Raw genomic sequence first — 26653 nt, forward strand, 5'->3', positions numbered from 1 at the left:
TGAAAATAAACGGGAGGTTAACTGAGAGCTTCGCTCTGGAGAGGTCAATCAGGCAAGGATGCCCGCTTTCAGCTATGTTATACTCCATAGCGGCAGAACCCTTGTCTGCCCTCATTAGGAGGGACCCAGGGATTTTGGGGATTGAAATGGAAGATAAAACGGACACGAAAATCTACCAGTACGCAGATGACATAAGTATTACGGTTAGGGATGAGAGGAGTGTAGACAGGGTGCTGCAGCATGTAGAGTGCTATGAGTGGGCATCTGGGGCCAAAATCAATGGGGAAAAAACCGAGCTAATGGGCTTTGGTGATGGTTTCGATTGTGTAAATAAATGGAATTTTGTAAAGAGAAATGAAATGGTGAAGGTTTTGGGTGTATACGTAGGTAAGAATCGAGATGCAGCAACAAAACAAACGTGGGGTGAAATAGAGGGAAAAATCAAAATGCGATTGGATTTCTGGTCCGGGAGGAAATTGAATCTAAGGGGTAAAGTGATAGTAACTAACGCCCTCCTCCTGTCCAAGTGTCAGTATGCGCTAAGAGTCTGTGAAATGCCGGACAGGGTAATAGGAAAGCTGAATGACATGATGAGTGCTTTCATCTGGAATAAAAAACAGCATTTGATAGCCAGGAAGGTGCTCATCAATGGGCAGAAGGAGGGCGGTTTGAAATTGGTGGACCTGAAAAGTAAAAAGCTTAGTGCACGGATTCGACTGTTAGGGAAATTTATGGGAAACGCAAAGATTTACGCGTGGCAGAAGTGCCTCGACTCTTGCCTACAGGGGTGGGATAATAGAGGAGTGTTTAATCTATGTAGGGAAACGGAGCAAAGGGAAAGAGCACAGGTTAATGCATTTACAGGGGAAATACTTGAAGCGTGGAATATTTTACTGGGGGATTTAAAGTTTAGATGTGAGACTGCGGAGCAGGTGTTACACCAACCAGTTTTCAGAAATCCGGCAATAAGGTGTCAGGGGAAGGTATTTTCAGGGAGGTACTTGGAGGAACTAGGTTTAAATCAGGTGAAGCACTTTATCCAAAGAGGTGGTGGATTTCTGCAGGAGGAAGTAATCCAGGAGGTCAGGGGAAGATTAGGGAAAGTGAGACCAATAGAGATCAAAAGACTATGCCAGAGAATTTTAGAGGGGTTACCTCGTAGCTGGGTGGCGCTGGTGAAGGGGAGGAGGGCAGAGAAGGCTCTGGAGTTGGTCAGTTTCTCCCTCATCCAAGGAGGGAAAGAGCATGACATACGATCAGTTAACTCCAAGATACTATATAGAGTGTTTTTGGGAAAGGAAAAGAAGAAAGCGGCAGCTGAGGAAGTATGGCTAAGGCAGTTCCATGGGCTTCAGAGGGAGCACATTTGGTCAGATCTAAATGTGAAGTTCATTTCATCAGAGTGCTTTGATACAAATTTCAGGCTCAGACACAATAGAATATTTGTCAATTTGGTGCTAAACCAGATAAATAGACTCAACAGCAAGGTTTGTGATATATGTGAGGTGGAAGTGGAGACATTTAGGCACTTTATTTTTGAATGTAAGGAGTTAAAAGTGTTTTTTGAGAAACTGGACCAATGCTTTCAAAAATGTAGAGTCACAATCACGGAAAAGGAAAAATGGGAGAGGTTTTTTCTATTTGGGTATAAGGAAAGGAAAGCAGGGGTGAACAAATGGCTTATCAATTACATTCTGAGTTATGCCAAACATGTCATCAGACTTCGGAGAAACTATTCACATTTCGAGGACAAAAAAGTGAACATCTGGAGATTTTTCTGTAACTTTATGAAAAGGAATGTGAGTCTGCTGTGGGATGGTGGGGACAAGAATTTCAAACAAAAGGTGCTGGAAGATAACTGTCTATTTGTGTGTGGAAATCAGGGTGGGGTGCAAATGTCAATAGGTCAAGGGTGAGGGGTGATGGGTGAAGGAAAAAAAAAAAGAAAAAAAAAAAGATGTGATGAATGGTGTTATGGATTGTTGGAAATAATTGGATTTGATTTGAAATGACTTGTATTTACTTGTGTAAAATGTATTTGTAAAAATATTTATTTTTTGATAATAAAAGAGAAAAAAAAAAACACGCCCGATCTCGTCTGATCTCGGAAGCTAAGCAGCATCAGGCAAGGTTCGTACTTGGATGGGAGACCGCCTGGGAATACCCGGTGCAGTAAGCATTTTGGCCCTCTGAGCAGCAGGCCTCACCTGGTCCTCCTCCCTCATGTTTCACTCCCTCTGTGAACACGCAATTTCCCTCGGGAGAACAAAGTTGTATCTTATCTTATATGAAATCATACATTCAGAAAATGAGTATTGCACATGGGCATAATATGAGATGATTGAATGCACATGAGGAGTGAAGTACACGAGCCACTGTGTGACGATGATGATGATGATGATGAAAGTGAGCGTCAGAGATGTAAGTGGTCCCTCTGTATGTTCTATGTGATGATTATCAGTTTCATTAGGTAAGACTTCATTATCCAGAAATGTGTGTTTCTGGTGAAGGCATCATGTAAATTGTGATATACATGAACTTGAGTGTAGTCATGTGTACACGGTGACTTGAACTGGGTCTGTCTCACCTATAAAGAGCCTCTGTGTGGCTTCTCTCCTCGTTTACGTCCATACCACTCTGAACACGCCCGATCTCGTCTGATCTCGGAAGCTAATCAGCGTCGGGCCAGGTTAGTACTTGGATGGGAGACCGCCTGGGAATACCCGGTGCCGTAAGCATTTTGGCCCTCTGAGCAGCAGGCCTCACCTGGTCCTCCTCCCTCATGTTTCACTCCCTCTGTCAACACGCAATTTCCCTCGGGAGAATAAAGTATTATCTTATCTTATCTGAAATGTTAGTGTTCTTCTGATGAAGGCATCATGTAAATTGTGATATACATGAACTTGAGTGTAGTCATGCGTACACGGTGACTTGAACTGGGTCTGTCTCACCTATAAAGAGCCTCTGTGTGGCTGCTCTCCTCGTTTACGGCCATACCACTCTGAACACGCCTGATCTCGTCTGATCTCGGAAGCTAAGCAGCGTCGGGCCAGGTTAGTACTTGGATGGGAGACCGCCTGGGAATACCCGGTGCCGTAAGCATTTTGGCCCTCTGAGCAGCAGGCCTCACCTGGTCCTCCTCCCTCATGTTTCACTCCCTCTGTCAACACCCAATGTCCCTCAGGAGAATAAAGTTGTATCTTATCTTATCTTATATGAAAGCATACATTCAGAAAATGAGTATTGCACATGGGCATAATATGAGATGATTGAATGCACATGAGGAGTGAAGTACACGAGCCACTGTGTGACGATGATGATGATGATGATGATGATGATGAGGATAAAAGTGAGCGCCAGAGATGTAAGTGGTCCCTCTGTATGTTCTATGTGATGATTATCAGTTTCATTAGGTAAGACTTCATTATCCAGAAATGTGTGTTTCTGATGAAGGCATCATGTAAATTGTGATATACATGAACTTGAGTGTAGTCATGTGTACACGGTGACTTGAACTGGGTCTGTCTCACCTATAAAGAGCCTCTGTGTGGCTTCTCTCCTCGTTTACGTCCATACCACTCTGAACACGCCCGATCTCGTCTGATCTCGGAAGCTAATCAGCGTCGGGCCAGGTTAGTACTTGGATGGGAGACCGCCTGGGAATACCCGGTGCCGTAAGCATTTTGGCCCTCTGAGCAGCAGGCCTCACCTGGTCCTCCTCCCTCATGTTTCACTCCCTCTGTCAACACGCAATTTCCCTCCGGAGAATAAAGTTGTATCTTATCTTATCTGAAATGTGTGTTTATGATGACGGCATCATGTCAATTGTGATATACATGAACTTGAGTGTAGTCATGTGTACACGGTGACTTGAACTGGGTCTGTCTCACCTATAAAGAGCCTCTGTGTGGCTTCTCTCCTCGTTTACGTCCATACCACTCTGAACTCGCCCGATCTCGTCTGATCTCGGAAGCTAATCAGCGTCGGGCCAGGTTAGTACTTGGATGGGAGACCGCCTGGGAATACCCGGTGCCGTAAGCATTTTGGCCCTCTGAGCAGCAGGCCTCACCTGGTCCTCCTCCCTCATGTTTCACTCCCTCTGTCAACACCCAATGTCCCTCGGGAGAATAAAGTTGTGTCTTATCTTATCTTATATGAAATCATACATTCAGAAAATGAGTATTGCACATGGGCATAATATGAGATGATTGAATGCACATGAGGAGTGAAGTACACGAGCCACTGTGTGACAATGATGATGATGAGGATGAAAGTGAGCGTCAGAGATGTAAGTGGTCCCCCTGTATGTTCTATGTGATGATTATCAGTTTCATTAGGTAAGACTTCATTATCCAGAAACGTGTGTTTCTGATAAAGGCATCATGTAAATTGTGATATACATGAACTTGAGTGTAGTCATGTGTACACGGTGACTTGAACTGGGTCTGTCTCACCTATAAAGAGCCTCTGTGTGGCTGCTCTCCTCGTTTACGGCCATACCACTCTGAACACGCCCGATCTCGTCTGATCTCGGAAGCTAAGCAGCGTCGGGCCAGGTTAGTACTTGGATGGGAGACCGCCTGGGAATACCCGGTGCCGTAAGCATTTTGGCCCTCTGAGCAGCAGGCCTCACCTGGTCCTCCTCCCTCATGTTTCACTCCCTCTGTCAACACCCAATTTCCCTCATGAGAATAAAGTTGTATCTTATCTTATCTTATATGAAAGCATACATTCAGAAAATGAGTATTGCACATGGGCATAATATTAGATGATTGAATGCACATGAGGAGTGAAGTACACGAGCCACTGTGTGACGATGATGATGATGATGATCATGATGATGAGGATGAAAGTGAGCGCCAGAGATGTAAGTGGTCCCTCTGTATGTTCTATGTGATGATTATCAGTTTCATTAGGTAAGACTTCATTATCCAGAAATGTGTGTTTCTGATAAAGGCATCATGTAAATTGTGATATACATGAACTTGAGTGTAGTCATGTGTACACGGTGACTTGAACTGGGTCTGTCTCACCTATAAAGAGCCTCTGTGTGGCTGCTCTCCTCGTTTACGGCCATACCACTCTGAACACGCCCGATCTCGTCTGATCTCGGAAGCTAAGCAGCGTCGGGCCAGGTTAGTACTTGGATGGGAGACCGCCTGGGAATACCCGGTGCCGTAAGCATTTTGGCCCTCTGAGCAGCAGGCCTCACCTGGTCCTCCTCCCTCATGTTTCACTCCCTCTGTCAACACCCAATTTCCCTCATGAGAATAAAGTTGTATCTTATCTTATCTTATATGAAAGCATACATTCAGAAAATGAGTATTGCACATGGGCATAATATTAGATGATTGAATGCACATGAGGAGTGAAGTACACGAGCCACTGTGTGACGATGATGATGATGATGATCATGATGATGAGGATGAAAGTGAGCGCCAGAGATGTAAGTGGTCCCTCTGTATGTTCTATGTGATGATTATCAGTTTCATTAGGTAAGACTTCATTATCCAGAAATGTGTGTTTCTGATAAAGGCATCATGTAAATTGTGATATACATGAACTTGAGTGTAGTCATGTGTACACGGTGACTTGAACTGGGTCTGTCTCACCTATAAAGAGCCTCTGTGTGGCTGCTCTCCTCGTTTACGGCCATACAACCCTGAACATGCCGGATCTCGTCTGATCTCGGAAGCTTATCAGCGTCGGGCCAGGTTAGTACTTGGATGGGAGACCGCCTGGGAATACCCGGTGCCGTAAGCATTTTGGCCCTCTGAGCAGTAGGCCTCACCTGGTCCTCCTCCCTCATGTTTCACTCCCTCTGTCAACACGCAATTTCCCTCAGGAGAATAAAGTTGTATCTTATCTTATCTGAAATGTTAGTGTTCTTCTGATGAAGGCATCATGTAAATTGTGATATACATGAAGTTGAGTGTAGTCATGTGTACACGGTGACTTGAACTGGGTCTGTCTCACCCATAAAGAGCCACTGTGTGGCTGCTCTCCTCGTGTACGGCCATACCACTCTGAATACGCCCGATCTCCTCTGATCTCGGAAGCTAAGCAGCGTAGGGCCAGGTTAGTACTTGGATGGGAGACCGCCTGGGAATACCCGGTGCCGTTAGCATTTTGGCCGTCTGAGCAGCAGGCCTCACCTGGTCCTCCTCCCTCATGTTTCACTCCCTCTGTGAACACGCAATTTCCCTCGGGAGAACAAAGTTGTATCTTATCTTATCTGAAATGTTAGTGTTCTTCTGATGAAGGCATCATGTGAATTGTGATATACATGAACTTGAGTGTAGTCATGCGTACACGTTGACTTGAACTGGGTCTGTCTCACCTATAAAGAGCCTCTGTGTGGCTCCTCTCCTCATTTACGGCCAGACCACTCTGAACACTCCCGATCTCGTCTGATCTCGGAAGCTAAGCAGCTTCGGGCCAGGTTAGTACTTGGATGGGAGACTGCCTGGGAATACCCGGTGCAGTAAGCATTTTGGCCCTCTGAGCAGCAGGCCTCACCTGGTCCTCCTCCCTCATGTTTCACTCCCTCTGTGAAAACGCAATTTCCCTCGGGAGAATAAAGTTGTATCTTATCTTATCTGAAATGTTAGTGTTCTTCTGATGAAGGCATCATGTAAATTGTGATATACATGAACTTGAGTGTAGTCATGCGTACACGGTGACTTGAACTGGGTCTGTCTCACCTATAAAGAGCCTCTGTGTGGCTCCTCTCCTCGTTTACGGCCATACCACTCTGAACACACCTGATCTCGTCTGATCTTGGAAGCTCAGCAGCATCGGGCCAGGTTAGTACTTGGATGGGAGACCCCCTGGGAATACCCGGTGCAGTAAGCATTTTGGCCCTCTGAGCAGCAGGCCTCACCTGGTCCTCCTCCCTCATGTTTCACTCCCTCTGTCAACACCCAATGTCCCTCAGGAGAATAAAGTTGTATCTTATCTTATCTTATATGAAAGTATACATTCAGAAAATGAGTATTGCACATGGGCATAATATGAGATGATTGAAAGCACATGAGGAGTGAAGTACACGAGCCACTGTGTGACGATGATGATGATGATGATGATGATGATGATGATGAGGATAAAAGTGAGCGCCAGAGATGTAAGTGGTCCCTCTGTATGTTCTATGTGATGATTATCAGTTTCATTAGGTAAGACTTCATTATCCAGAAATGTGTGTTTCTGATGAAGGCATCATGTAAATTGTGATATACATGAACTTGAGTGTAGTCATGTGTACACGGTGACTTGAACTGGGTCTGTCTCACCTATAAAGAGCCTCTGTGTGGCTTCTCTCCTCGTTTACGTCCTTACCACTCTGAACACGCCCGATCTCGTCTGATCTCGGAAGCTAATCAGCGTCGGGCCAGGTTAGTACTTGGATGGGAGACCGCCTGGGAATACCCGGTGCCGTAAGCATTTTGGCCCTCTGAGCAGCAGGCCTCACCTGGTCCTCCTCCCTCATGTTTCACTCCCTCTGTCAACACGCAATTTCCCTCGGGAGAATAAAGTTGTATCTTATCTTATCTGAAATGTGTGTTTATGATGAAGGCATCATGTAAATTGTGATATACATGAACTTGAGTGTAGTTATGTGTACACGGTGACTTGAACTGGGTCTGTCTTACCTATAAAGAGCCTCTGAGTGGCTGCTTTCCTCGTTTACGGCCATACCACTCTGAACACGCCCGATCTCGTCTGATCTCGGAAGCTAAGCAGCGTCGGGCCAGGTTAGTACTTGGATGGGAGACCGCCTGGGAATACCCGGTGCAGTAAGCATTTTGGCCCTCTGAGCAGCAGGCCTCACCTGGTCCTCCTCCCTCATGTTTCACTCCCTCTGTCAACACCCAATGTCCCTCAGGAGAATAAAGTTGTATCTTATCTTATCTTATATGAAATCATACATTCAGAAAATGAGTATTGCACATGGGCATAATATGAGATGATTGAATGCACATGAGGAGTGAAGTACACGAGCCACTGTGTGACAATGATGATGATGAGGATGAAAGTGAGCGTCAGAGATGTAAGTGGTCCCTCTGTATGTTCTATGTGATGATTATCAGTTTCATTAGGTAAGACTTCATTATCCAGAAATGTGTGTTTCTGATGAAGGCATCATGTAAATTGTGATATACATGAACTTGAGTGTAGTCATGTGTACACAGTGACTTGAACTGGGTCCGTCTCACCTATAAAGAGCCTCTGTGTGGCTGCTCTCCTCGTTTACGGCCATACCACTCTGAACACGCCCGATCTCGTCTGATCTCGGAAGCTGATCAGCGTCGGGCCAGGTTAGTACTTGAATGGGAGACCGCCTGGGAATACCCGGTGCCGTAAGCATTCTGGCCCTCTGAGCAGCAGGCCTCACCTGGTCCTCCTCCCTCATGTTTCACTCCCTCTGTCAACACCCAATGTCACTCAGGAGAATAAAGTTGTATCTTATCTTATCTTATATGAAAGCATGAATTCAGAAAATGAGTATTGCACATGGGCATAATATGAGATGATTGAATGCACATGAGGAGTGAAGTACACGAGCAACTGTGTGACGATGATGATGATGATGATGATGAAGAGGATGAAAGTGAGCGCCTGAGATGTAAGTGGTCCCTCTGTATGTTCTATGTGATGATTATCAGTTTCATTAGGTAAGACTTCATTATCCAGAAATTTGTGTTTCTGGTGAAGGCATCATGTAAATTGTGATATACATGAACTTGAGTGTAGTCATGTGTACACGATGACTTGAACTGGGTCTGTCTCACCTATAAAGAGCCTCTGTGTGGCTGCTCTACTCGTTTACGGCCATACCACTCTGAACACGCCCGATCTCGTCTGATCTCGGAAGCTAATCAGCGTCGGGCCAGGTTAGTACTTGGATGGGAGACCGCCTGGGAATACCCGGTGCTGTAAGCATTTTGGCCCTCTGAGCAGCAGGCCTCACCTGGTCCTCCTCCCTCATGTTTCACGCCCTCTGTCAACACGCAATTTCCCTCGGGAGAATAAAGTGGTATCTTATCTCATCTGAAATGTTAGTGTTCTTCTAATGAAGGCATCATGTAAATTGTGATATACATGAACTTGAGTGTAGTCATGTGTACACGGTGACTTGAACTGGGTCTGTCTCACCTATAAAGAGCCTCTGCGTGGCTGCTCTCCTCGTTTACGGCCATACCACTCTGAACACGCCCGATCTCTTCTGATCTCAGAAGCTAAGCAGCGTCGGGCCAGGTTAGTACTTGGATGGGAGACCGCCTGGGAATACCCGGTGCCGTAAGCATTTTGGCCCTCTGAGCAGCAGGCCTCACCTGGTCCTCCTTCCTCATGTTTCACTCCCTCTGTAAACACGCAATTTCCCTCGGGAGAATAAAGTTGTATCTTATCTTATCTTATATGAAAGCATACATTCAGAAAATGAGTATTGCACATGGTCATAATACGAGAAGATTGAATGCACATGAGAAGTGAAGTACACAAGCCACTGTGTGACGATGATGATGATGATGATGTTAAAAGTGAGCGTCAGAGATGTTAGTGGTCCCTCTGTATGTTGTGTGTGATGATTATCAGTTTCATTAGGTAAGACCTCATTATCCAGAAATGTGTTCTTCTGATGAAGGCATCATGTAAATTGTGATATACATGAACTTGAGTGTAGTCATGTGTACACGGTGACTTGAACTGGGTCTGTCTCACCTATAAAGAGCCTCTGTGTAGCTGCTCTCCTAGTTTACGGCCATACCACTCTGAACACGCCCGATCTCGTCTGCTCTCGGAAGCTAAGCAGCGTCGGGCCAGGTTAGTACTTGGATGGGAGACCGCCTGGGAATACCCGGTGCCGTAAGCTTTTTGGCCCTCTGAGCAGCAGGCCTCACCTGGTCCTCCTCCCTCATGTTTCACTCCCTCTGTGAACACGCAATTTCCCTCGGGAGAACAAAGTCGCATCTTATCTTATCTGAAATGTTAGTGTTCTTCTGATGAAGGCATCATGTAAATTGTGATATACATGAACTTGAGTGTAGTCATGTGTACACGGTGACTTGAACTGGGTCTGTCTCACCTATAAAGAGCCTCTGTGTGGCTGCTCTACTCGTTCACGGCCATACCACTCTGAACACGCCCGATCTCGTCTGATCTCGGCAGCTAATCAGCGTGGGGCCAGGTTAGTACTTGGATGGGAGACCGCCTGGGAATACCCGGTGCCGTAAGCATTTTGGCCCTCTGAGCAGCAGGCGTCACCTGGTCCTCCTTCCTCATGTTTCACTCCCTCTGTAAACACGCAATTTCCCTCGGGAGAATAAAGTTGTATCTTATCTTATCTTATATGAAAGCATTCATTCAGAAAATGAGTATTGCACATGGTCATAATACGAGAAGATTGAATGCACATGAGAAGTGAAGAACACGAGCCACTGTGTGACAATGATGATGATGATGATGATGATGATGATGAAAGTGAGCGTCAGAGATGTTAGTGGTCCCTCTTTATGTTCTATATGATGATTATCAGTTTCATTAGGTAAGACTTCATTATTCCGAAATGTGTGTTTCTGATGAAGGCATCATGTAAATTGTGATATACATGAACTTGAGTGTAGTCATGTGTACACGGTGACTTGAACTGGGTCTGTCTCACCTATAAAGAGCCTCTGTGTGGCTGCTCTCCTCGTTTACGGCCATACCACTCTGAACACGCCCGATCTCGTCTGATCTCGGAAGCTTATCAGCATCGGGCCAGGAAAGTACTTGGATGGGAGACCGCCTGGGAATACCCGGTGCCGTAAGCATTTTGGCCCTCTGAGCAGCAGGCCTCACCTGGTCCTCCTCCCTCATGTTTCACTCCCTCTGTCAACACGCAATTTCCCTCGGGAGAATGAAGTTGTATCTTATCTCATCTGAAATGTTAGTGTTCTTCTGATGAAGGCATCATGTAAATTGTGATATACATGAACTTGAGTGTAGTCATGCGTACACGGTGACTTGAACTGGGTCTGTCTCACCTATAAAGAGCCTCTGTGTGGCTGCTCTCCTCGTTTACGGCCATACCACTCTGAACACGCCCAATCTCGTCTGATCTCGGAAGCTAATCAGCGTCGGGCCAGGTTAGTACTTGGATGGGAGACCGCCTGGGAATACCCGGTGCCGTAAGCATTTTGGCCCTCTGAGCAGCAGGCCTCACCTGGTCCTCCTCCCTCATGTTTCACTCCCTCTGTCAACACCCGATGTCCCTCAGGAGAATAAAGTTGTATCTTATCTTATCTTATATGAAAGCATACATTCAGAAAATGAGTATTGCACGTGGGCATAATATGAGATGATTGAATGCACATGAGGAGTGAAGTACACGAGCCACTGTGTGACGATGATGATGATGATGATGATGATGATGAGGATAAAAGTGAGCGCCAGAGATGTATCCTGTATGTTCTATGTGATGATTATCAGTTTAATTAGGTTCATTAGGTTTCATTAGGTAAGACTTCATTATCCAGAACTGGTGTTTCTGATGAAGGCATCATGTAAATTGTGATATACATGAACTTGAGTGTAGTCATGTGTACACGGTGACTTGAACTGGGTCTGTCTCACCTATAAAGAGCCTCTGTGTGGCTGCTCTCCTCGTTTACGGCCATACCACTCTGAACACGCCCGATCTCGTCTGATCTCGGAAGCTTATCAGCATCGGGCCAGGAAAGTACTTGGATGGGAGACCGCCTGGGAATACCCGGTGCCGTAAGCATTTTGGCCCTCTGAGCAGCAGGCCTCACCTGGTCCTCCTCCCTCATGTTTCACTCCCTCTGTCAACACGCAATTTCCCTCGGGAGAATGAAGTTGTATCTTATCTTATCTGAAATGTTAGTGTTCTTCTGATGAAGGCATCATGTAAATTGTGATAAACATGAACTTGAGTGTAGTCATGCTGACACGGTGACTTGAACTGGGTCTGTCTCACCTATAAAGAGCCTCTGTGTGGCTGCTCTCCTCGTTTACGGCCATACCACTCTGAACACGCCCAATCTCGTCTGATCTCGGAAGCTAATCAGCGTCGGGCCAGGTTAGTACTTGGATGGGAGACCGCCTGGGAATACCCGGTGCCGTAAGCATTTTGGCCCTCTGAGCAGCAGGCCTCACCTGGTCCTCCTCCCTCATGTTTCACTCCCTCTGTCAACACCCAATGTCCCTCAGGAGAATAAAGTTGTATCTTATCTTATCTTATATGAAAGCATACATTCAGAAAATGAGTATTGCACGTGGGCATAATATGAGATGATTGAATGCACATGAGGAGTGAAGTACACGAGCCACTGTGTGACGATGATGATGATGATGATGATGATGATGAGGATAAAAGTGAGCGCCAGAGATGTATCCTGTATGTTCTATGTGATGATTATCAGTTTAATTAGGTTCATTAGGTTTCATTAGGTAAGACTTCATTATCCAGAACTGGTGTTTCTGATGAAGGCATCATGTAAATTGTGATATACATGAACTTGAGTGTAGTCATGTGTACACGGTGACTTGAACTGGGTCTGTCTCACCTATAAAGAGCCTCTGTGTGGCTCCTCTCCTCGTTTACGGCCAGACCACTCTGAACACGCCCGATCTCGTCTGATCTCGGAAGCTAAGCAGCGTCGGGCCAGGTTAGTACTTGGGTGGGAGACCGCCTGGGAATACCCGGTGCCGTAAGCATTTTGGCTGTCTGAGCAGCAGGCCTCACCTGGTCCTCCTCCCTCATGTTTCACTCCCTCTGTCAACACCCAATGTCCCTCAGGAGAATAAAGTTGTATCTTATCTTATCTTATATGAAAGCATACATTCAGAAAATGAGTATTGCACATGGGCATAATATGAGATGATTGAATGCACATGAGGAGTGAAGTACACGAGCCACTGTGTGACGATGATGATGATGATGATGATGATGATGAGGATAAAAGTGAGAGCCAGAGATGTAAGTGGTCCCTCTGTATGTTCTATGTGATGATTATCAGTTTCATTAGGTAAGACTTCATTATCCAGAAATGTGTGTTTCTGATAAAGGCATCATGTAAATTGTGATATACATGAACTTGAGTGTAGTCATGTGTACACGGTGACTTGAACTGGGTCTGTCTCACCTATAAAGAGCCTCTGTGTGGCTGCTCTCCTCGTTTACGGCCATACCACTCTGAAAATGCCCGATCTCGTCTGATCTCGGAAGCTAATCAGCGTCGGGCCAGGTTAGTACTTGGATGGGAGACCGCCTGGGAATACCCGGTGCCGTACGCATTTTGGCCCTCTGAGCAGCAGGCCTCACCTGGTCCTCCTCCCTCATGTTTCACTCCCTCTGTCAACACGCAATTTCCCTCGGGAGAATAAAGTTGTATCTTATCTTATCTGAAATGTTAGTGTTCTTCTGATGAAGGCATCATGGAAATTGTGATATACATGAACTTGAGTGTAGTCATGTGTACACGGTGACTTGAACTGGGTCTGTCTCACCTATAAAGAGCCTCTGTGTGGCTCCTCTCCTCGTTTACGGCCAGACCACTCTGAACACGCCCGATCTCGTCAGATCTCGGAAGCTAAGCAGCGTCGGGCCAGGTTAGTACTTGAATGGGAGACCGCCTGGGAATACCCGGTGCAGTAAGCATTTTGGCCCTCTGAGCAGCAGGCCTCACCTGGTCCTCCTCCCTCATGTTTCACTCCCACTGTGAACACGCAATTTCCCTCGGGAGAACAAAGTTGTATCTTATCTTATCTGAAATGTTAGTGTTCTTCTGATGAAGGCATCATGTAAATTGTGATATACATGAACTTGAGTGTAGTCATGTGTACACGGTGACTTGAACTGGGTCCGTCTCACCTATAAAGAGCCTCTGTGTGGCTGCTCTCCTCGTTTACGGCCATACCACTCTGAACACGCCCGATCTCGTCTGATCTCGGAAGCTAATCAGCGTCGGGCCAGGTTAGTACTTGGATGGGAGACCGCCTGGGAATAACCGGTGCCGTAAGCATTTTGGCCCTCTGAGCAGCAGGCCTCACCTGGTCCTCCTCCCTCATGTTTCACTCCCTCTGTCAACACCCAATGTCCCTCATGAGAATAAAGTTGTATCTTATCTTATCTTATATGAAAGCATACATTCAGAAAATGAGTATTGCACATGGGCAATGATTGAATGCACATGAGGAGTGAAGTACACGAGCCACTGTGTGACGATGATGATGATGATGATGATGATGATGATGATGAGGATGAAAGCGAGCGCCAGAGATGTAAGTGGTCCCTCTGTATGTTCTATGTGATGATTATCAGTTTCATTAGGTAAGACTTCATTATCCAGAAATGTGTGTTTCTGATAAAGGCATCATGTAAATTGTGATATACATGAACTTGAGTGTAGTCATGCGTACACGGTGACTTGAACTGGGTCTGTCTCACCTATAAAGAGCCTCTGTGTGGCTCCTCTCCTCGTTTACGGCCAGACCACTCTGAACACGCCCGATCTCGTCTGATCTCGGAAGCTAAGCAGCGTCGGGCCAGGTTAGTACTTGGATGGGAGACCGCCTGGGAATACCCGGTGCCGTAAGCATTTTGGCCGTCTGAGCAGCAGGCCTCACCTGGTCCACCTCCCTCATGTTTCACTCCCTCTGTGAACACGCAATTTCCCTCGGGAGAACAAAGTTGTATCTTATCTTATCTGAAATGTTAGTGTTCTTCTGATGAAGGCATCATGTAAATTGTGATATACATGAACTTGAGTGTAGTCATGCGCACACGGTGACTTGAACTTGGTCTGTCTCACCTATAAAGAGCCTCTGTGTGGCTCCTCTCCTCGTTTACGGCCAGACCACTCTGAACACGTACGATTTCGTCTGATCTCGGAAGCTAAGCAGCGTCGGGCCAGGTTAGTACTTGGATGGGAGACCGCCTGTGAATACCCGGTGCCGTAAGCATTTTGGCCGTCTGAGCAGCAGGCCTCACCTGGTCCTCCTCCCTCATGTTTCACTCCCTCTGTCAACACCCAATGTCTCTCAGGAGAATAAAGTTGTATCTTATCTTATCTTATATGAAAGCATACATTCAGAAAATGAGTATTGCACATGGGCATAATATGAGATGATTGAATGCACATGAGGAGTGAAGTACACGAGCCACTGTGTGACGATGATGATGATGATGATGATGATGATGAGGATAAAAGTGAGCGCCAGAGATGTAAGTGGTCCCTCTGTATGTTCTATGTGATGATTATCAGTTTCATTAGGTAAGACTTCATTATCCAGAAATGTGTGTTTCTGATAAAGGCATCATGTAAATTGTGATATACATGAACTTGAGTGTAGTCATGTGTACACGGTGACTTGAACTGGGTCTGTCTCACCTATAAAGAGCCTCTGTGTGGCTGCTCTCCTCGTTTACGGCCATACCACTCTGAACATGCCCGATCTCGTCTGATCTCGGAAGCTAATCAGCGTCGGGCCAGGTTAGTACTTGGATGGGAGACCGCCTGGGAATACCCGGTGCCGTAAGCATTTTGGCCCTCTGAGCAGCAGGCCTCACCTGGTCCTCCTCCCTCATGTTTCACTCCCTCTGTCAACACGCAATTTCCCTCGGGAGAATAAAGTTGTATCTTATCTTATCTGAAATGTTAGTGTTCTTCTGATGAAGGCATCATGTAAATTGTGATATACATGAACTTGAGTGTAGTCATGCGTACACGGTGACTTGAACTGGGTCTGTCTCACCTATAAAGAGCCTCTGTGTGGCTCCTCTCCTCGTTTACTGCCAGACCACTCTGAACACGCCCGATCTCGTCTGATCTTGGAAGCTAAGCAGCGTCGGGCCAGGTTAGTACTTGGATGGGAGACCGCCTGGGAATACCCGGTGCCGTAAGCATTTTGGCCGTCTGAGCAGCAGGCCTCACCTGGTCCTCCTCCCTCATGTTTCACTCCCTCTGTGAACACGCAATTTTCCTCGGGAGAACAAAGTTGTATCTTATCTTATCTGAAATGTTAGTGTTCTTCTGATGAAGGCATCATGTAAATTGTGATATACATGAACTTGAGTGTAGTCATGCGTACACGGTGACTTGAACTGGGTCTGTCTCACCTATAAAGAGCCTCTGTGTGGCTCCTCTCCTCGTTTACGGCCAGACCACTCTGAACACGCCCGATCTCGTCTGATCTCGGAAGCTAAGCAGCGTCGGGCCAGGTTAGTACTTGGATGGGAGACTGCCTGGGAATACCCGGTGCCGTAAGCATTTTGGCCGTCTGAGCAGCAGGCCTCACCTGGTCCTCCTCCCTCATGTTTCACTCCCTCTGTCAACACCCAATGTCCCTCAGGAGAATAAAGTTGTATCTTATCTTATCTTATATGAAAGCATACATTCAGAAAATGAGTATTGCACATGGGCATAATATGAGATGATTGAATGCACATGAGGAGTGAAGTACACGAGCCACTGTGTGACGATGATGATGATGATGATGATGATGATGATGATGATGAGGATGAAAGTGAGCGTCAGAGATGTTAGTGGTCCCTCTTTATGTTCTATGTGATGATTATCAGTTTCATTAGGTAAGACTTCATTATCCAGAAATGTGTGTTCCTGATAAAGGCATCATGTAAATTGTGATATACATGAACTTGAGTGTAGTCATGTGTACACGGTGACTTGAACTGGGTCTGTCTCACCTATAAAGAGCCTCTGTGTGGCTGCTTTCCTCGTTTATGGCCATACCACTCTGAACACGCCCGATCTCGTCTGATCTCGGAAGCTAAGCAGTGTCGGGCCAGGTTAGTACTTGGATGGGAGACCGCCTGGGAATACCCGGTGCAGTAAGCATTTTGGCCCTCTGAGCAGCAGGCCTCACCTGGTCCTCCTCCCTCATGTTTCACTCCCTCTGTGAACACGCAATTTCCCTCGGGAGAACAAAGTTGTATCTTATCTTATCTTATATGAAATCATACATTCAGAAAATTAGTATTGCACATGGGCATAATATGAGATGATTGAATGCACATGAGGAGTGAAGTACACAAGCCACTGTGTGACAATGATGATGATGAGGATGATGATGATGATGATGAGGATGAAAGTGAGCGTCAGAGATGTTAGTGGTCCCTCTTTATGTTCTATGTGATGATTATCAGTTTCATTAGGTAAGACTTCATTATCCAGAAATGTGTGTTTCTGATGAAGGCATCATGTAAATTGTGATATACATAAACTTGAGTGTAGTCATGTGTACACGGTGACTTGAACTGGGTCTGTCTCACCTATAAAGAGCCTCTGTGTGGCTGCTCTCCTCGTTTACGGCCATACCACTCTGAAAAAGCCCGATCTTGTCTGATCTCGGAAGTTAAGCAGCGTCCGGCCAGCTTAGTACTTGGATGGGAGACTGCCTTGGAATACCCGGTGCCGTTAGCATTTTGGCCCTCTGAGCAGCAGGCCTCACCTGGTCCTCCTTCCTCATGTTTCACTCCCTCTGTAAACACGCAATTTCCCTCGGGAGAACAAAGTTGTATCTTATCTTATCTGAAATGTTAGTGTTCTTCTGATGAAGGCATCATGTAAATTGTGATATACATGAACTTGAGTGTAGTCATACGTACACGGTGACTTGAACTGGGTCTGTCTCACCTATAAAGAGCCTCTGTGTGGCTCCTCTCCTTGTTTACGGCCAGACCACTCTGAACACGCCCGATCTCGTATGATCTCGGAAGCTAAGCAGCGTCGGGCCAGGTTAGTACTTGGATGGGAGACCGCCTGGGAATACCCGGTGCCGTAAGCATTTTGGCCGTCTGAGCAGCAGGCCTCACCTGGTCCTCCTCCCTCATGTTTCACTCCCTCTGTCAACACCCAATGTCCCTCAGGAGAATAAAGTTGTATCTTATCTTATCTTATATGAAAGCATACATTCAGAAAATGAGTATTACACATGGGCATAATATGAGATGATTGAATGCACATGAGGAGTGAAGTACACGAGCCACTGTGTGACGATGATGATGATGATGATGATGATGATGAGGATAAAAGTGAGCGCCAGAGATGTAAGTGGTCCCTCTGTATGTTCTATGTGATGATTATCAGTTTCATTAGGTAAGACATCATTATCCAGAAATGTGTGTTTCTGATGAAGGCATCATGTCAATTGTGATATACATGAACTTGAGTGTAGTCATGTGTACACGGTGACTTGAACTGGGTCTGTCTCACCTATAAAGAGCCTCTGTGTGGCTCCTCTCCTCGTTTACGGCCATACCACTCTGAACACGCCCGATCTCTTCTGATCTCGGAAGCTAAGCAGCGTCGGGCCAGGTTAGTACTTGGATGGGAGACCGCCTGGGAATACCCGGTGCAGTAAGCATTTTGGCCCTCTGAGCAGCAGGCCTCACCTGGTCCTCCTCCCTCATGTTTCACTCCCTCTGTGAACACGCAATTTCCCTCGGGAGAACAAAGTTGTATCTTATCTTATCTGAAATGTTAGTGTTCTTCTGATGAAGGCATCATGTAAATTGTGATATACATGAACTTGAGTGTAGTCATGTGTACACGGTGACTTGAACTGGGTCTGTCTCACCTATAAAGAGCCTCTGTGTGGCTGCTCTCCTCATTTACTGCCATACCACTCTGAACACGCCCGATCTCGTCTGATCTCAGAAGCTAATCAGCGTCGGGCCAGGTTAGTACTTGGATCGGAGACCGCCTGGGAATAACCGGTGCCGTAAGCATTTTGGCCCTCTGAGCAGCAGGCCTCACCTGGTCCTCCTCCCTCATGTTTCACTCCCTCTGTCAACACCCAATGTCCCTCATGAGAATAAAGTTGTATCTTATCTTATCTTATATGAAAGCATACATTCAGAAAATGAGTATTGCACATGGGCATAATATGAGATGATTGAATGCACATGAGGAGTGAGGTACACGAGCCACTGTGTGACGATGATGATGATGATGATGATGATGATGAGGATGAAAGTGAGCGCCAGAGATGTAAGTGGTCCCTCTGTATGTTCTATGTGATGATTATCAGTTTCATTAGGTAAGACTTCATTATCCAGAAATGTGTGTTTCTGATAAAGGCATCATGTAAATTGTGATATACATGAACTTGAGTGTAGTCATGTGTACACGGTGACTTGAACTGGGTCTGTCTCACCTATAAAGGGCCTCTGTGTGGCTGCTCTCCTCGTTTACGGCCATACCACTCTGAACATGCCCGATCCTGTCTGATCTCGGAAGCTAAGCAGCGTCGGGCCAGGTTAGTACTTGGGTGGGAGACCGCCTGGGAATAACCAGTGCCGTAAGCATTTTGGCCCTCTGAGCAGCAGGCCTCACCTGGTCCTCCTCCCTCATGTTTCACTCCCTCTGTCAACACCCAATGTCCCTCATGAGAATAAAGTTGTATCTTATCTTATCTTATATGAAAGCATACATTCAGAAAATGAGTATTGCACATGGGCATAATATGAGATGATTGAATGCACATGAGGAGTGAAGTACACGAGCCACTGTGTGACGATGATGATGATGATGATGATGATGATGAGGATGAAAGTGAGCGCCAGAGATGAAAGTGGTCCCTCTGTATGTTCTATGTGATGATTATCAGTTTCATTAGGTAAGACTTCATTATCCAGAAATGTGTGTTTCTGATAAAGGCATCATGTAAATTGTGATAAACATGAACTTGAGTGTAGTCATGTGTACACGGTGACTTGAACTGGGTCTGTCTCACCTATAAAGAGCCTCTGTGTGGCTGCTCTCCTCGTTTACGGCCATACCACTCTGAACATGCCCGATCTAGTCTGATCTCGGAAGCTAAGCAGCGTCGGGCCAGGTTAGTACTTGGGTGGGAGACCGCCTGGGAATAACCGGTGCCGTAAGCATTTTGGCCCTCTGAGCAGCAGGCGTCACCTGGTCCTCCTCCCTCATGTTTCACTCCCTCTGTGAACACGCAATTTCCCTCGGGAGAACAAAGTTGTATCTTATCTTATCTGAAATGTTAGTGTTCTTCTGATGAAGGCATCATGTAAATTGTGATAAACATGAACTGGAGTGTAGTCATGTGTACAAAGTGACTTGAACTGGGTCTGTCTCACCTATAAAGAGCCTCTGTGTGGCTGCTCTCCTCGTTTACGGCCATACCACTCTGAACACCCCCGATCTCGTCTGATCTCGCAAGCTAATCAGCGTCGGGCCAGGTTAGTACTTGGATGGGAGACCGCCTGGGAATAACCGGTGCCGTAAGCATTTTGGCCCTCTGAGCAGCAGGCCTCACCTGGTCCTCCTCCCTCATGTTTCACTCCCTCTGTCAACACCCAATGTCCCTCATGAGAATAAAGTTGTATCTTATCCTATCTTATATGAAAGCATACATTCAGAAAATGAGTATTGCACATGGGCATAATATGAGATGATTGAATGCACATGAGGAGTGAAGTACACGAGCCACTGTGTGACAATGATGATGATGATGATGATGATGATGAGGATGAAAGTGAGCGCCAGAGATGTAAGTGGTCCCTCTGTATGTTCTATGTGATGATTATCAGTTTCATTAGGTAAGACTTCATTATCCAGAAATGTGTGTTTCTGATAAAGGCATCATGCAAATTGTGATATACATGAACTTGAGTGTAGTCATGTGTACACGGTGACTTGAACTGGGTCTGTCTCACCTATAAAGAGCCTCTGTGTGGCTGCTCTCCTCGTTTACGGCCATACCACTCTGAACATGCCCGATCTCGTCTGATCTCTGAAGCTAATCAGCGTCGGGCCAGGTTAGTACTTGGATGGGAGACCGCCTGGGAATACCCGGTGCCGTAAGCATTTTGGCCCTCTGAGCAGCAGGCCTCACCTGGTCCTCCTCCCTCATGTTTCACTCCCTCTGTCAACACGCAATGTCCCTCGGGAGAATAAAGTTGTATCTTATCTTATCTGAAATGTTAGTGTTCTTCTGATGAAGGCATCATGTAAATTGTGATATACATGAACTTGAGTGTAGTCATGCGTACACGGTGACTTGAACTGGGTCTGTCTCACCTATAAAGAGCTTCTGTGTGGCTCCTCTCCTCGTTTACGGCCATACCACTCTGAACACGCCTGATCTCGGAAGCTAAGCAGCATCGGGCCAGGTTAGTACTTGGATGGGAGACCGCCTGGGAATACCCGGTGCCGTAAGCATTTTGGCCCTCTGAGCAGCAGGCCTCACCTGGTCCTCCTCTCTCATGTTTCACTCCCTCTGTTAACACCCAATGTCCCTCAGGAAAATAAAGTTGTATCTTATCTTATCTTATATGAAAGCATACATTCAGAAAATGAGTATTGCACATGGGCAATATATGAGATGATTGAATGCACATGAGGAGTGAAGTACACGAGCCACTGTGTGACAATGATGATGATGAGGATGAAAGTGAGCGCCAGAGATGTAAGTGGTCCCTCTGTTTGTTCTATGTGATGATTATCAGTTTCATTAGGTAAGACTTCATTATCCAGAAATGTGTGTTTCTGATGAAGGCATCATGTAAATTGTGATATACATGAACTTGAGTGTAGTCATGTGTACACAGTGACTTGAACTGGGTCTGTCTCACCTATAAAGAGCCTCTGTGTGGCTGCTCTCCTCGTTTACGGCCATACCACTCTGAACGCGCCTGATCTCGTCTGATCTCGGAAGCTAAGCAGCGTCGGGCCAGGTTAGTACGTGGATGGGAGACCGCCTGGGAATACCCGGTGCAGTAAGCATTTTGGCCCTCTGAGCAGCAGGCCTCACCTGGTCCTCCTCCCTCATGTTTCACTCCCTCTGTGAACACGCAATTTCCCTCGGGAGGATAAAGTTGTATCTTATCTTATCTGAAATGTTAGTGTTCTTCTCATGAAGGCATCATGTAAATTGTGATATACATGAACTTGAGTGTAGTCATGCGTAAACAGTGACTTGAACTGGGTCTGTCTCATCTATAAAGAGCCTCTGTGTGGCTGCTCTCCTCGTTTACGGCCAGACCACTCTGAACACGCCCGATCTCGTCTGATCTCGGAAGCTAAGCAGTGTCGGGCCAGGTTAGTACTTGGATGGGAGACCGCTTGGGAGTACCCGGTGCAGTAAGCATTTTGGCCCTCTGAGCAGCAGGCCTCACCTGGTCCTCCTCCCTCATGTTTCACTCCCTCTGTGAACACGCTATTTCCCTCGGGAGAACAAAGTTGTATCTTATCTTATCTGAAATGTTAGTGTTCTTCTGATGAAGGCATCATGTAAATTGTGATATACATGAACTTGAGTGTAGTCATGCGTACACGGTGACTTGAACTTGGTCTGTCTCACCTATAAAGAGCCTCTGTGTGGCTCCTCTCCTCGTTTACGGCCAGACCACTCTGAACACGCCCGATCTCGTCTGATCTCGGAAGCTAAGCAGCGTCGGGCCAGGTTAGTACTTGGATGGTAGACCGCCTGGGAATACCCTGTGCAGTAAGCATTTTGGCCCTCTGAGCAGCAGGCCTCACCTGGTCCTCCTCCCTCATGTTTCACTCCCTCTGTGAACACGCAATTTCCCTCGGGAGAACAAAGTTGTATCTTATCTTATCTGAAATGTTAGTGTTCTTCTGATGAAGGCATCATGTAAATTGTGATATACATGAACTTGAGTGTAGTCATGTGTACACGGTGACTTGAACTGGGTCTGTCTCACCTATAAAGAGCCTCTGTGTGGCTGCTCTCCTCGTTTACGGCCATACCACTCTGAACACGCCCGATCTCTTCTGATCTCAGAAGCTAAGCAGCGTCGGGCCAGGTTAGTACTTGGATGGGAGACCGCCTGGGAATACCGGGTGCAGTAAGCATTTTGGCCCTCTGAGCAGCAGGCCTCACCTGGTCCTCCTCCCTCATGTTTCACTCCCTCTGTGAACACGCAATTTCCCTCGGGAGAACAAAGCTGTATCTTATTTTATCTGAAATGTTAGTGTTCTTCTGATGAAGGCATCATGTAAATTGTGATATACATGAACTTGAGTGTAGTCATGCGTACACGGTGAGTTGAACTGGGTCTGTCTCACCTATAAAGAGCCCCTGTGTGGCTGCTCTCCCCGTTTACGGCCATACCACTCTGAACACGCCTGATCTCGTCTGATCTCGGAAGCTAAGCAGCGTCGGGCCAGGTTAGTACTTGGATGGGAGACCGCCTGGGAATACCCGGTGCCGTAAGCATTTTGGCCCTCTGAGCAGCAGGCCTCACCTGGTCCTCCTCCCTCATGTTTCACTCCCTCTGTCAACACCCAATGTCCCTCAGGAAAATAAAGTTGTATCTTATCTTATCTTATATGAAAGCATACATTCAGAAAATAAGTATTGCACATGGGCATAATATGAGATGATTGAATGCACATGAGGAGTGAAGTACACGAGCCACTGTGTGACGATGATGATGATGATGATGATGATGATGAGGATGAAAGTGAGCGCCAGAGATGTAAGTGGTCCCTTTGTATGTTCTATGTGATGATTATCAGTTTCATTAGGTAAGACTTCATTATCCAGAAATGTCTGTTTCTGATGAAGGCATCTTGTAAATTGTGATATACATGAACTTGAGTGTAGTCATGTGTACACGGTGACTTGAACTGGGTCTGTCTCACCTATAAAGAGCCTCTGTGTGGCTGCTCTCCTCGTTTTCGGCCATACCACTCTGAACATGCCCGATCTCGTCTGATCTCGGAAGCTAATCAGCGTCGGGCCAGGTTAGTACTTGGATGGGAGACTGCCTGGGAATACCCGGTGCCGTAAGCATTTTGGCCCTCTGAGCAGCAGGCCTCACCTGGTCCTCCTCCCTCATGTTTCACTCCCTCTGTCAACACGCAATTTCCCTCGGGAGAATAAAGTTGTATCTTATCTTATCTGAAATGTTAGTGTTCTTCTGATGAAGGCATCATGTAAATTGTGATATACATGAACTTGAGTGTAGTCATGCGTACACGGTGACTTGAACTGGGTCTGTCTCACCTATAAAGAGCCTCTGAGTGGCTGCTTTCCTCGTTTAAGGCCAAACCACTCTGAACACGCCCAATCTCGTCTGATCTCGGAAGTTAAGCAGCGTCGGGCCAGATTAGTACTTGGATGGGAGACCGCCTGGGAATACCCGGTGCAGTAAGCATTTTGGACCTCTGAGCAGCAGGCCTCACCTGGTCCTCCTCCCTCATGTTTCACTCCCTCTGTCAACACCCAATGTCCCTCGGGAGAATAAAGTTGTATCTTATCTTATCTTATATGAAATTATACATTCAGAAAATGAGTATTGCACATGGGCATAATATGAGATGATTGAATGCACATGAGGAGTGAAGTACACGAGCCACTGTGTGACAATGATGATGATGAGGATGAAAGTGAGCCCCAGAGATGTAAGTGGTCCCTCTGTATGTTCTATGTGATGATTATCAGTTTCATTAGGTAAGACTTCATTATCCAGAAATGTGTGTTTCTGATAAAGGCATCATGTAAATTGTGATATACATGAACTTGAGTGTAGTCATGTGTACACGGTGACTTGAACTGGGTCTGTCTCACCTATAAAGAGCCTCTGTTTGGCTGCTCTCCTCGTTTACGGCCATACCACTCTGAAAACGCCCGATCTCGTCTGATCTCGGAAGCTAAGCAGCGTCGGGCCAGGTTAGTACTTGGATGGGACACCGCCTGGGAATACCCGGTGCTGTAAGCATTTTGGCCCTCTGAGCAGCAGGCCTCACCTGGTCCTCCTCCCTCATGTTTCACTCCCTCTGTTTACACGCAATTTCCCTCGGGAGAATTAAGTTATATCTTATCTTATATGAAATGTTAGTGTTCTTCTGATGAAGGCATCATGTAAATTGTGATATACATAAACTTGAGTGTAGTCATGCGTACACGGTGACTTGAACTGGGTCTGTCTCACCTATAAAGAGCCTCTGTGTGGCTGCTGTCCTCGTTTATGGCCATACCACTCTGAACACGCCTGATCTCGTCTGATCTCGGAAGCTAAGCAGCGTCGGGCCAGGTTAGTACTTGGATGGGAGACCGCCTGGGAATACCCGGTGCCGTAAGCATTTTGGCCCTCTGAGCAGCAGGCCTCACCTGGTCCTCCTCCCTCATGTTTCACTCCCTCTGTGAAAACACAATTTCCCACAGGAGAATAAAATTGTATCTTATCTTATCTGAAATGTTAGTGTTCTTCTGATGAAGGCATCATGTAAATTGTGATATACATGAACTTGAGTGTAGTCATGTGTACACGATGACTTGAACTGGGTCTGTCTCACCTATAAAGAGCCTCTGTTTTGCTGCTCTCCTCGTGTACGGCCATACCACTCTGAATACGCCTGATCTCGTCTGATCTCGGAAGCTAAGCAGCGTAGGGCCAGGTTAGTACTTGGATGGGAGACCGCCTAGGAATACCCGGTGCCATAAGCATTTTGGCCCTCTGAGCAGCAGGCCTCACCTGGTCCAACTCCCTCATGTTTCACTCACTCTGTGAACGCGCAAGTTCCCTCGGGAGAATAAAGTTGCATCTTATCTTATCTTATATGAAAGCATACATTCAGAAAATGAGTATTGCACATGGCCATAATATGAGAAGATTGAATGCACATGAGAAGTGAAGTACAAGAGCCACTGTGTGACAATGATGATGATGATGAAGATGAAAGTGAGCATCAGAGATGTTAGTGGTCCCTCTTTATGTTCTATTTGATGATTATCAGTTTCATTAGGTAAGCCTTCATTATCCAGAAATGTGTGTTTCTGATAAAGGCATCATGTAAATTGTGATATACATGAACTTGAGTGTAGTCATGTGTACACGGTGACTTGAACTGGGTCTGTCTCACCTATAAAGAGCCTCTGTGTGGCTGCTTTCCTCATTTACGGCCATACCACTCTGAACTCGCCCGATCTCATCTGATCTCGGAAGCTTAGCAGAGTCGGGCCAGGTTAGTACTTGGATGGGAGACCGCCTGGGAATACCCGGTGCCGTAAGCATTTTGGCCCTCTGAGCAGCAGGCCTCACCTGGTCCTCCTCCCTCATGTTTCACTCCCTCTGTCAACACCCAATGTCCTTCAGGAGAATAAAGTTGTATCTTATCTTATATTATATGAAAGCATAAAGTCAGAAAATGAGTATTGCACATGGGCATAATATGAGATGATTGAATGCACATGAGGAGTGAAGTACACGAGCAACTGTGTGACGATGATGATGATGATGATGATGATGAAGAGGATGAAAGTGAGCACCAGAGATGTAAGTGGTCCCTCTGTATGTTCTATGTGATGATTATCAGTTTCATTAGGTAAGACTTCATTATCCAGAAATTAGTGTCTCTGATGAAGGCATCATGTAAATTGTGATATACATGAACTTGAGTGTAGTCATGCGTACACGGTGACTTGAACCGGGTCTGTCTCACCTATAAAGAGCCTCTGTGTGGCTCCTCTCCTCGTTTACGGCCATACCACTCTGAACATGCCCGATCTCGTCTGATCTCGGAAGCTAATCAGCTTCGGGCCAGGTTAGTACTTGGATGGGAGACCGCCTGGGAATACCCGGTGCAGTAAGCATTTTGGCCCTCTGAGCAGCAGGCCTCACCTGGTCCTCCTCCCTCAT

The 26653-nt window shown here is 46.3% G+C and overlaps 40 non-coding genes and 12 pseudogenes across 40 annotated transcripts; all 52 read left to right on the plus strand.

The window, feature by feature from the left end:
- The first annotated feature begins 2619 nt into the window (after positions 1-2619).
- LOC142997449 (5S ribosomal RNA) lies at positions 2620-2738 on the plus strand. Its single transcript, XR_012962173.1, has one exon. It is a non-coding gene; the product is annotated as a 5S ribosomal RNA (ribosomal RNA).
- Positions 2739-2983: 245 nt separating this feature from the next.
- Positions 2984-3102, plus strand: LOC142998804 (5S ribosomal RNA). The gene has a single exon (XR_012963097.1). It is a non-coding gene; the product is annotated as a 5S ribosomal RNA (ribosomal RNA).
- A 460-nt stretch (positions 3103-3562) lies between these two features.
- LOC142997451 (5S ribosomal RNA) lies at positions 3563-3681 on the plus strand. Its single transcript, XR_012962175.1, has one exon. It is a non-coding gene; the product is annotated as a 5S ribosomal RNA (ribosomal RNA).
- Positions 3682-3922: 241 nt separating this feature from the next.
- LOC142997663 (5S ribosomal RNA) lies at positions 3923-4041 on the plus strand. The gene has a single exon (XR_012962378.1). It is a non-coding gene; the product is annotated as a 5S ribosomal RNA (ribosomal RNA).
- A 445-nt stretch (positions 4042-4486) lies between these two features.
- LOC142998681 (5S ribosomal RNA) lies at positions 4487-4605 on the plus strand. Its single transcript, XR_012962980.1, has one exon. It is a non-coding gene; the product is annotated as a 5S ribosomal RNA (ribosomal RNA).
- A 460-nt stretch (positions 4606-5065) lies between these two features.
- LOC142998682 (5S ribosomal RNA) lies at positions 5066-5184 on the plus strand. The gene has a single exon (XR_012962981.1). It is a non-coding gene; the product is annotated as a 5S ribosomal RNA (ribosomal RNA).
- Positions 5185-5644: 460 nt separating this feature from the next.
- On the plus strand, positions 5645-5763 carry LOC142998293 (5S ribosomal RNA; annotated as a pseudogene).
- A 245-nt stretch (positions 5764-6008) lies between these two features.
- LOC142997501 (5S ribosomal RNA) lies at positions 6009-6127 on the plus strand. Its single transcript, XR_012962225.1, has one exon. It is a non-coding gene; the product is annotated as a 5S ribosomal RNA (ribosomal RNA).
- A 245-nt stretch (positions 6128-6372) lies between these two features.
- LOC142998232 (5S ribosomal RNA) lies at positions 6373-6491 on the plus strand (annotated as a pseudogene).
- Positions 6492-6736: 245 nt separating this feature from the next.
- On the plus strand, positions 6737-6855 carry LOC142998202 (5S ribosomal RNA; annotated as a pseudogene).
- A 466-nt stretch (positions 6856-7321) lies between these two features.
- On the plus strand, positions 7322-7440 carry LOC142997762 (5S ribosomal RNA). Its single transcript, XR_012962472.1, has one exon. It is a non-coding gene; the product is annotated as a 5S ribosomal RNA (ribosomal RNA).
- Positions 7441-7681: 241 nt separating this feature from the next.
- LOC142997194 (5S ribosomal RNA) lies at positions 7682-7800 on the plus strand. The gene has a single exon (XR_012961928.1). It is a non-coding gene; the product is annotated as a 5S ribosomal RNA (ribosomal RNA).
- A 445-nt stretch (positions 7801-8245) lies between these two features.
- LOC142997695 (5S ribosomal RNA) lies at positions 8246-8364 on the plus strand. The gene has a single exon (XR_012962408.1). It is a non-coding gene; the product is annotated as a 5S ribosomal RNA (ribosomal RNA).
- Positions 8365-8821: 457 nt separating this feature from the next.
- Positions 8822-8940, plus strand: LOC142997106 (5S ribosomal RNA). Its single transcript, XR_012961844.1, has one exon. It is a non-coding gene; the product is annotated as a 5S ribosomal RNA (ribosomal RNA).
- Positions 8941-9185: 245 nt separating this feature from the next.
- Positions 9186-9304, plus strand: LOC142997327 (5S ribosomal RNA). The gene has a single exon (XR_012962057.1). It is a non-coding gene; the product is annotated as a 5S ribosomal RNA (ribosomal RNA).
- A 448-nt stretch (positions 9305-9752) lies between these two features.
- On the plus strand, positions 9753-9871 carry LOC142998860 (5S ribosomal RNA). The gene has a single exon (XR_012963148.1). It is a non-coding gene; the product is annotated as a 5S ribosomal RNA (ribosomal RNA).
- Positions 9872-10116: 245 nt separating this feature from the next.
- LOC142997641 (5S ribosomal RNA) lies at positions 10117-10235 on the plus strand. Its single transcript, XR_012962357.1, has one exon. It is a non-coding gene; the product is annotated as a 5S ribosomal RNA (ribosomal RNA).
- Positions 10236-10692: 457 nt separating this feature from the next.
- Positions 10693-10811, plus strand: LOC142998028 (5S ribosomal RNA; annotated as a pseudogene).
- Positions 10812-11056: 245 nt separating this feature from the next.
- Positions 11057-11175, plus strand: LOC142997556 (5S ribosomal RNA). Its single transcript, XR_012962277.1, has one exon. It is a non-coding gene; the product is annotated as a 5S ribosomal RNA (ribosomal RNA).
- A 470-nt stretch (positions 11176-11645) lies between these two features.
- Positions 11646-11764, plus strand: LOC142998029 (5S ribosomal RNA; annotated as a pseudogene).
- Positions 11765-12009: 245 nt separating this feature from the next.
- On the plus strand, positions 12010-12128 carry LOC142997558 (5S ribosomal RNA). The gene has a single exon (XR_012962278.1). It is a non-coding gene; the product is annotated as a 5S ribosomal RNA (ribosomal RNA).
- Positions 12129-12598: 470 nt separating this feature from the next.
- LOC142997110 (5S ribosomal RNA) lies at positions 12599-12717 on the plus strand. Its single transcript, XR_012961848.1, has one exon. It is a non-coding gene; the product is annotated as a 5S ribosomal RNA (ribosomal RNA).
- A 460-nt stretch (positions 12718-13177) lies between these two features.
- On the plus strand, positions 13178-13296 carry LOC142997475 (5S ribosomal RNA). Its single transcript, XR_012962199.1, has one exon. It is a non-coding gene; the product is annotated as a 5S ribosomal RNA (ribosomal RNA).
- Positions 13297-13541: 245 nt separating this feature from the next.
- On the plus strand, positions 13542-13660 carry LOC142997674 (5S ribosomal RNA). Its single transcript, XR_012962389.1, has one exon. It is a non-coding gene; the product is annotated as a 5S ribosomal RNA (ribosomal RNA).
- A 245-nt stretch (positions 13661-13905) lies between these two features.
- LOC142997302 (5S ribosomal RNA) lies at positions 13906-14024 on the plus strand. Its single transcript, XR_012962033.1, has one exon. It is a non-coding gene; the product is annotated as a 5S ribosomal RNA (ribosomal RNA).
- Positions 14025-14481: 457 nt separating this feature from the next.
- LOC142998936 (5S ribosomal RNA) lies at positions 14482-14600 on the plus strand. The gene has a single exon (XR_012963221.1). It is a non-coding gene; the product is annotated as a 5S ribosomal RNA (ribosomal RNA).
- Positions 14601-14845: 245 nt separating this feature from the next.
- On the plus strand, positions 14846-14964 carry LOC142998121 (5S ribosomal RNA; annotated as a pseudogene).
- A 460-nt stretch (positions 14965-15424) lies between these two features.
- On the plus strand, positions 15425-15543 carry LOC142997232 (5S ribosomal RNA). Its single transcript, XR_012961966.1, has one exon. It is a non-coding gene; the product is annotated as a 5S ribosomal RNA (ribosomal RNA).
- Positions 15544-15788: 245 nt separating this feature from the next.
- LOC142997881 (5S ribosomal RNA) lies at positions 15789-15907 on the plus strand. Its single transcript, XR_012962587.1, has one exon. It is a non-coding gene; the product is annotated as a 5S ribosomal RNA (ribosomal RNA).
- A 245-nt stretch (positions 15908-16152) lies between these two features.
- On the plus strand, positions 16153-16271 carry LOC142997352 (5S ribosomal RNA). Its single transcript, XR_012962081.1, has one exon. It is a non-coding gene; the product is annotated as a 5S ribosomal RNA (ribosomal RNA).
- Positions 16272-16740: 469 nt separating this feature from the next.
- LOC142997245 (5S ribosomal RNA) lies at positions 16741-16859 on the plus strand. Its single transcript, XR_012961979.1, has one exon. It is a non-coding gene; the product is annotated as a 5S ribosomal RNA (ribosomal RNA).
- Positions 16860-17325: 466 nt separating this feature from the next.
- Positions 17326-17444, plus strand: LOC142998351 (5S ribosomal RNA; annotated as a pseudogene).
- Positions 17445-17689: 245 nt separating this feature from the next.
- LOC142997246 (5S ribosomal RNA) lies at positions 17690-17808 on the plus strand. Its single transcript, XR_012961980.1, has one exon. It is a non-coding gene; the product is annotated as a 5S ribosomal RNA (ribosomal RNA).
- A 460-nt stretch (positions 17809-18268) lies between these two features.
- LOC142997367 (5S ribosomal RNA) lies at positions 18269-18387 on the plus strand. Its single transcript, XR_012962095.1, has one exon. It is a non-coding gene; the product is annotated as a 5S ribosomal RNA (ribosomal RNA).
- A 245-nt stretch (positions 18388-18632) lies between these two features.
- LOC142998354 (5S ribosomal RNA) lies at positions 18633-18751 on the plus strand (annotated as a pseudogene).
- Positions 18752-19211: 460 nt separating this feature from the next.
- On the plus strand, positions 19212-19330 carry LOC142997894 (5S ribosomal RNA). The gene has a single exon (XR_012962599.1). It is a non-coding gene; the product is annotated as a 5S ribosomal RNA (ribosomal RNA).
- Positions 19331-19790: 460 nt separating this feature from the next.
- LOC142997754 (5S ribosomal RNA) lies at positions 19791-19909 on the plus strand. The gene has a single exon (XR_012962465.1). It is a non-coding gene; the product is annotated as a 5S ribosomal RNA (ribosomal RNA).
- A 245-nt stretch (positions 19910-20154) lies between these two features.
- LOC142997909 (5S ribosomal RNA) lies at positions 20155-20273 on the plus strand. The gene has a single exon (XR_012962613.1). It is a non-coding gene; the product is annotated as a 5S ribosomal RNA (ribosomal RNA).
- A 460-nt stretch (positions 20274-20733) lies between these two features.
- LOC142997705 (5S ribosomal RNA) lies at positions 20734-20852 on the plus strand. Its single transcript, XR_012962418.1, has one exon. It is a non-coding gene; the product is annotated as a 5S ribosomal RNA (ribosomal RNA).
- Positions 20853-21097: 245 nt separating this feature from the next.
- On the plus strand, positions 21098-21206 carry LOC142998313 (5S ribosomal RNA; annotated as a pseudogene).
- A 445-nt stretch (positions 21207-21651) lies between these two features.
- Positions 21652-21770, plus strand: LOC142997766 (5S ribosomal RNA). Its single transcript, XR_012962475.1, has one exon. It is a non-coding gene; the product is annotated as a 5S ribosomal RNA (ribosomal RNA).
- A 245-nt stretch (positions 21771-22015) lies between these two features.
- LOC142997656 (5S ribosomal RNA) lies at positions 22016-22134 on the plus strand. Its single transcript, XR_012962371.1, has one exon. It is a non-coding gene; the product is annotated as a 5S ribosomal RNA (ribosomal RNA).
- Positions 22135-22379: 245 nt separating this feature from the next.
- Positions 22380-22498, plus strand: LOC142998118 (5S ribosomal RNA; annotated as a pseudogene).
- A 245-nt stretch (positions 22499-22743) lies between these two features.
- Positions 22744-22862, plus strand: LOC142997795 (5S ribosomal RNA). Its single transcript, XR_012962503.1, has one exon. It is a non-coding gene; the product is annotated as a 5S ribosomal RNA (ribosomal RNA).
- A 245-nt stretch (positions 22863-23107) lies between these two features.
- LOC142998807 (5S ribosomal RNA) lies at positions 23108-23226 on the plus strand. Its single transcript, XR_012963098.1, has one exon. It is a non-coding gene; the product is annotated as a 5S ribosomal RNA (ribosomal RNA).
- Positions 23227-23686: 460 nt separating this feature from the next.
- LOC142997850 (5S ribosomal RNA) lies at positions 23687-23805 on the plus strand. Its single transcript, XR_012962558.1, has one exon. It is a non-coding gene; the product is annotated as a 5S ribosomal RNA (ribosomal RNA).
- A 245-nt stretch (positions 23806-24050) lies between these two features.
- Positions 24051-24169, plus strand: LOC142998191 (5S ribosomal RNA; annotated as a pseudogene).
- Positions 24170-24614: 445 nt separating this feature from the next.
- Positions 24615-24733, plus strand: LOC142998780 (5S ribosomal RNA). Its single transcript, XR_012963074.1, has one exon. It is a non-coding gene; the product is annotated as a 5S ribosomal RNA (ribosomal RNA).
- A 245-nt stretch (positions 24734-24978) lies between these two features.
- On the plus strand, positions 24979-25097 carry LOC142997129 (5S ribosomal RNA). Its single transcript, XR_012961866.1, has one exon. It is a non-coding gene; the product is annotated as a 5S ribosomal RNA (ribosomal RNA).
- A 245-nt stretch (positions 25098-25342) lies between these two features.
- On the plus strand, positions 25343-25461 carry LOC142997854 (5S ribosomal RNA). The gene has a single exon (XR_012962562.1). It is a non-coding gene; the product is annotated as a 5S ribosomal RNA (ribosomal RNA).
- Positions 25462-25909: 448 nt separating this feature from the next.
- LOC142997253 (5S ribosomal RNA) lies at positions 25910-26028 on the plus strand. Its single transcript, XR_012961987.1, has one exon. It is a non-coding gene; the product is annotated as a 5S ribosomal RNA (ribosomal RNA).
- A 460-nt stretch (positions 26029-26488) lies between these two features.
- Positions 26489-26607, plus strand: LOC142998075 (5S ribosomal RNA; annotated as a pseudogene).
- Positions 26608-26653: the final 46 nt, after the last annotated feature.

Source organism: Genypterus blacodes, unplaced genomic scaffold, assembly GCF_046128005.1.
Source record: "Genypterus blacodes isolate CSIRO-AG114 ecotype Tasmania unplaced genomic scaffold, CSIRO-AGI_Gbla_v1 ptg000039l_1, whole genome shotgun sequence".
Lineage (NCBI taxonomy): Eukaryota > Metazoa > Chordata > Actinopteri > Ophidiiformes > Ophidiidae > Genypterus > Genypterus blacodes.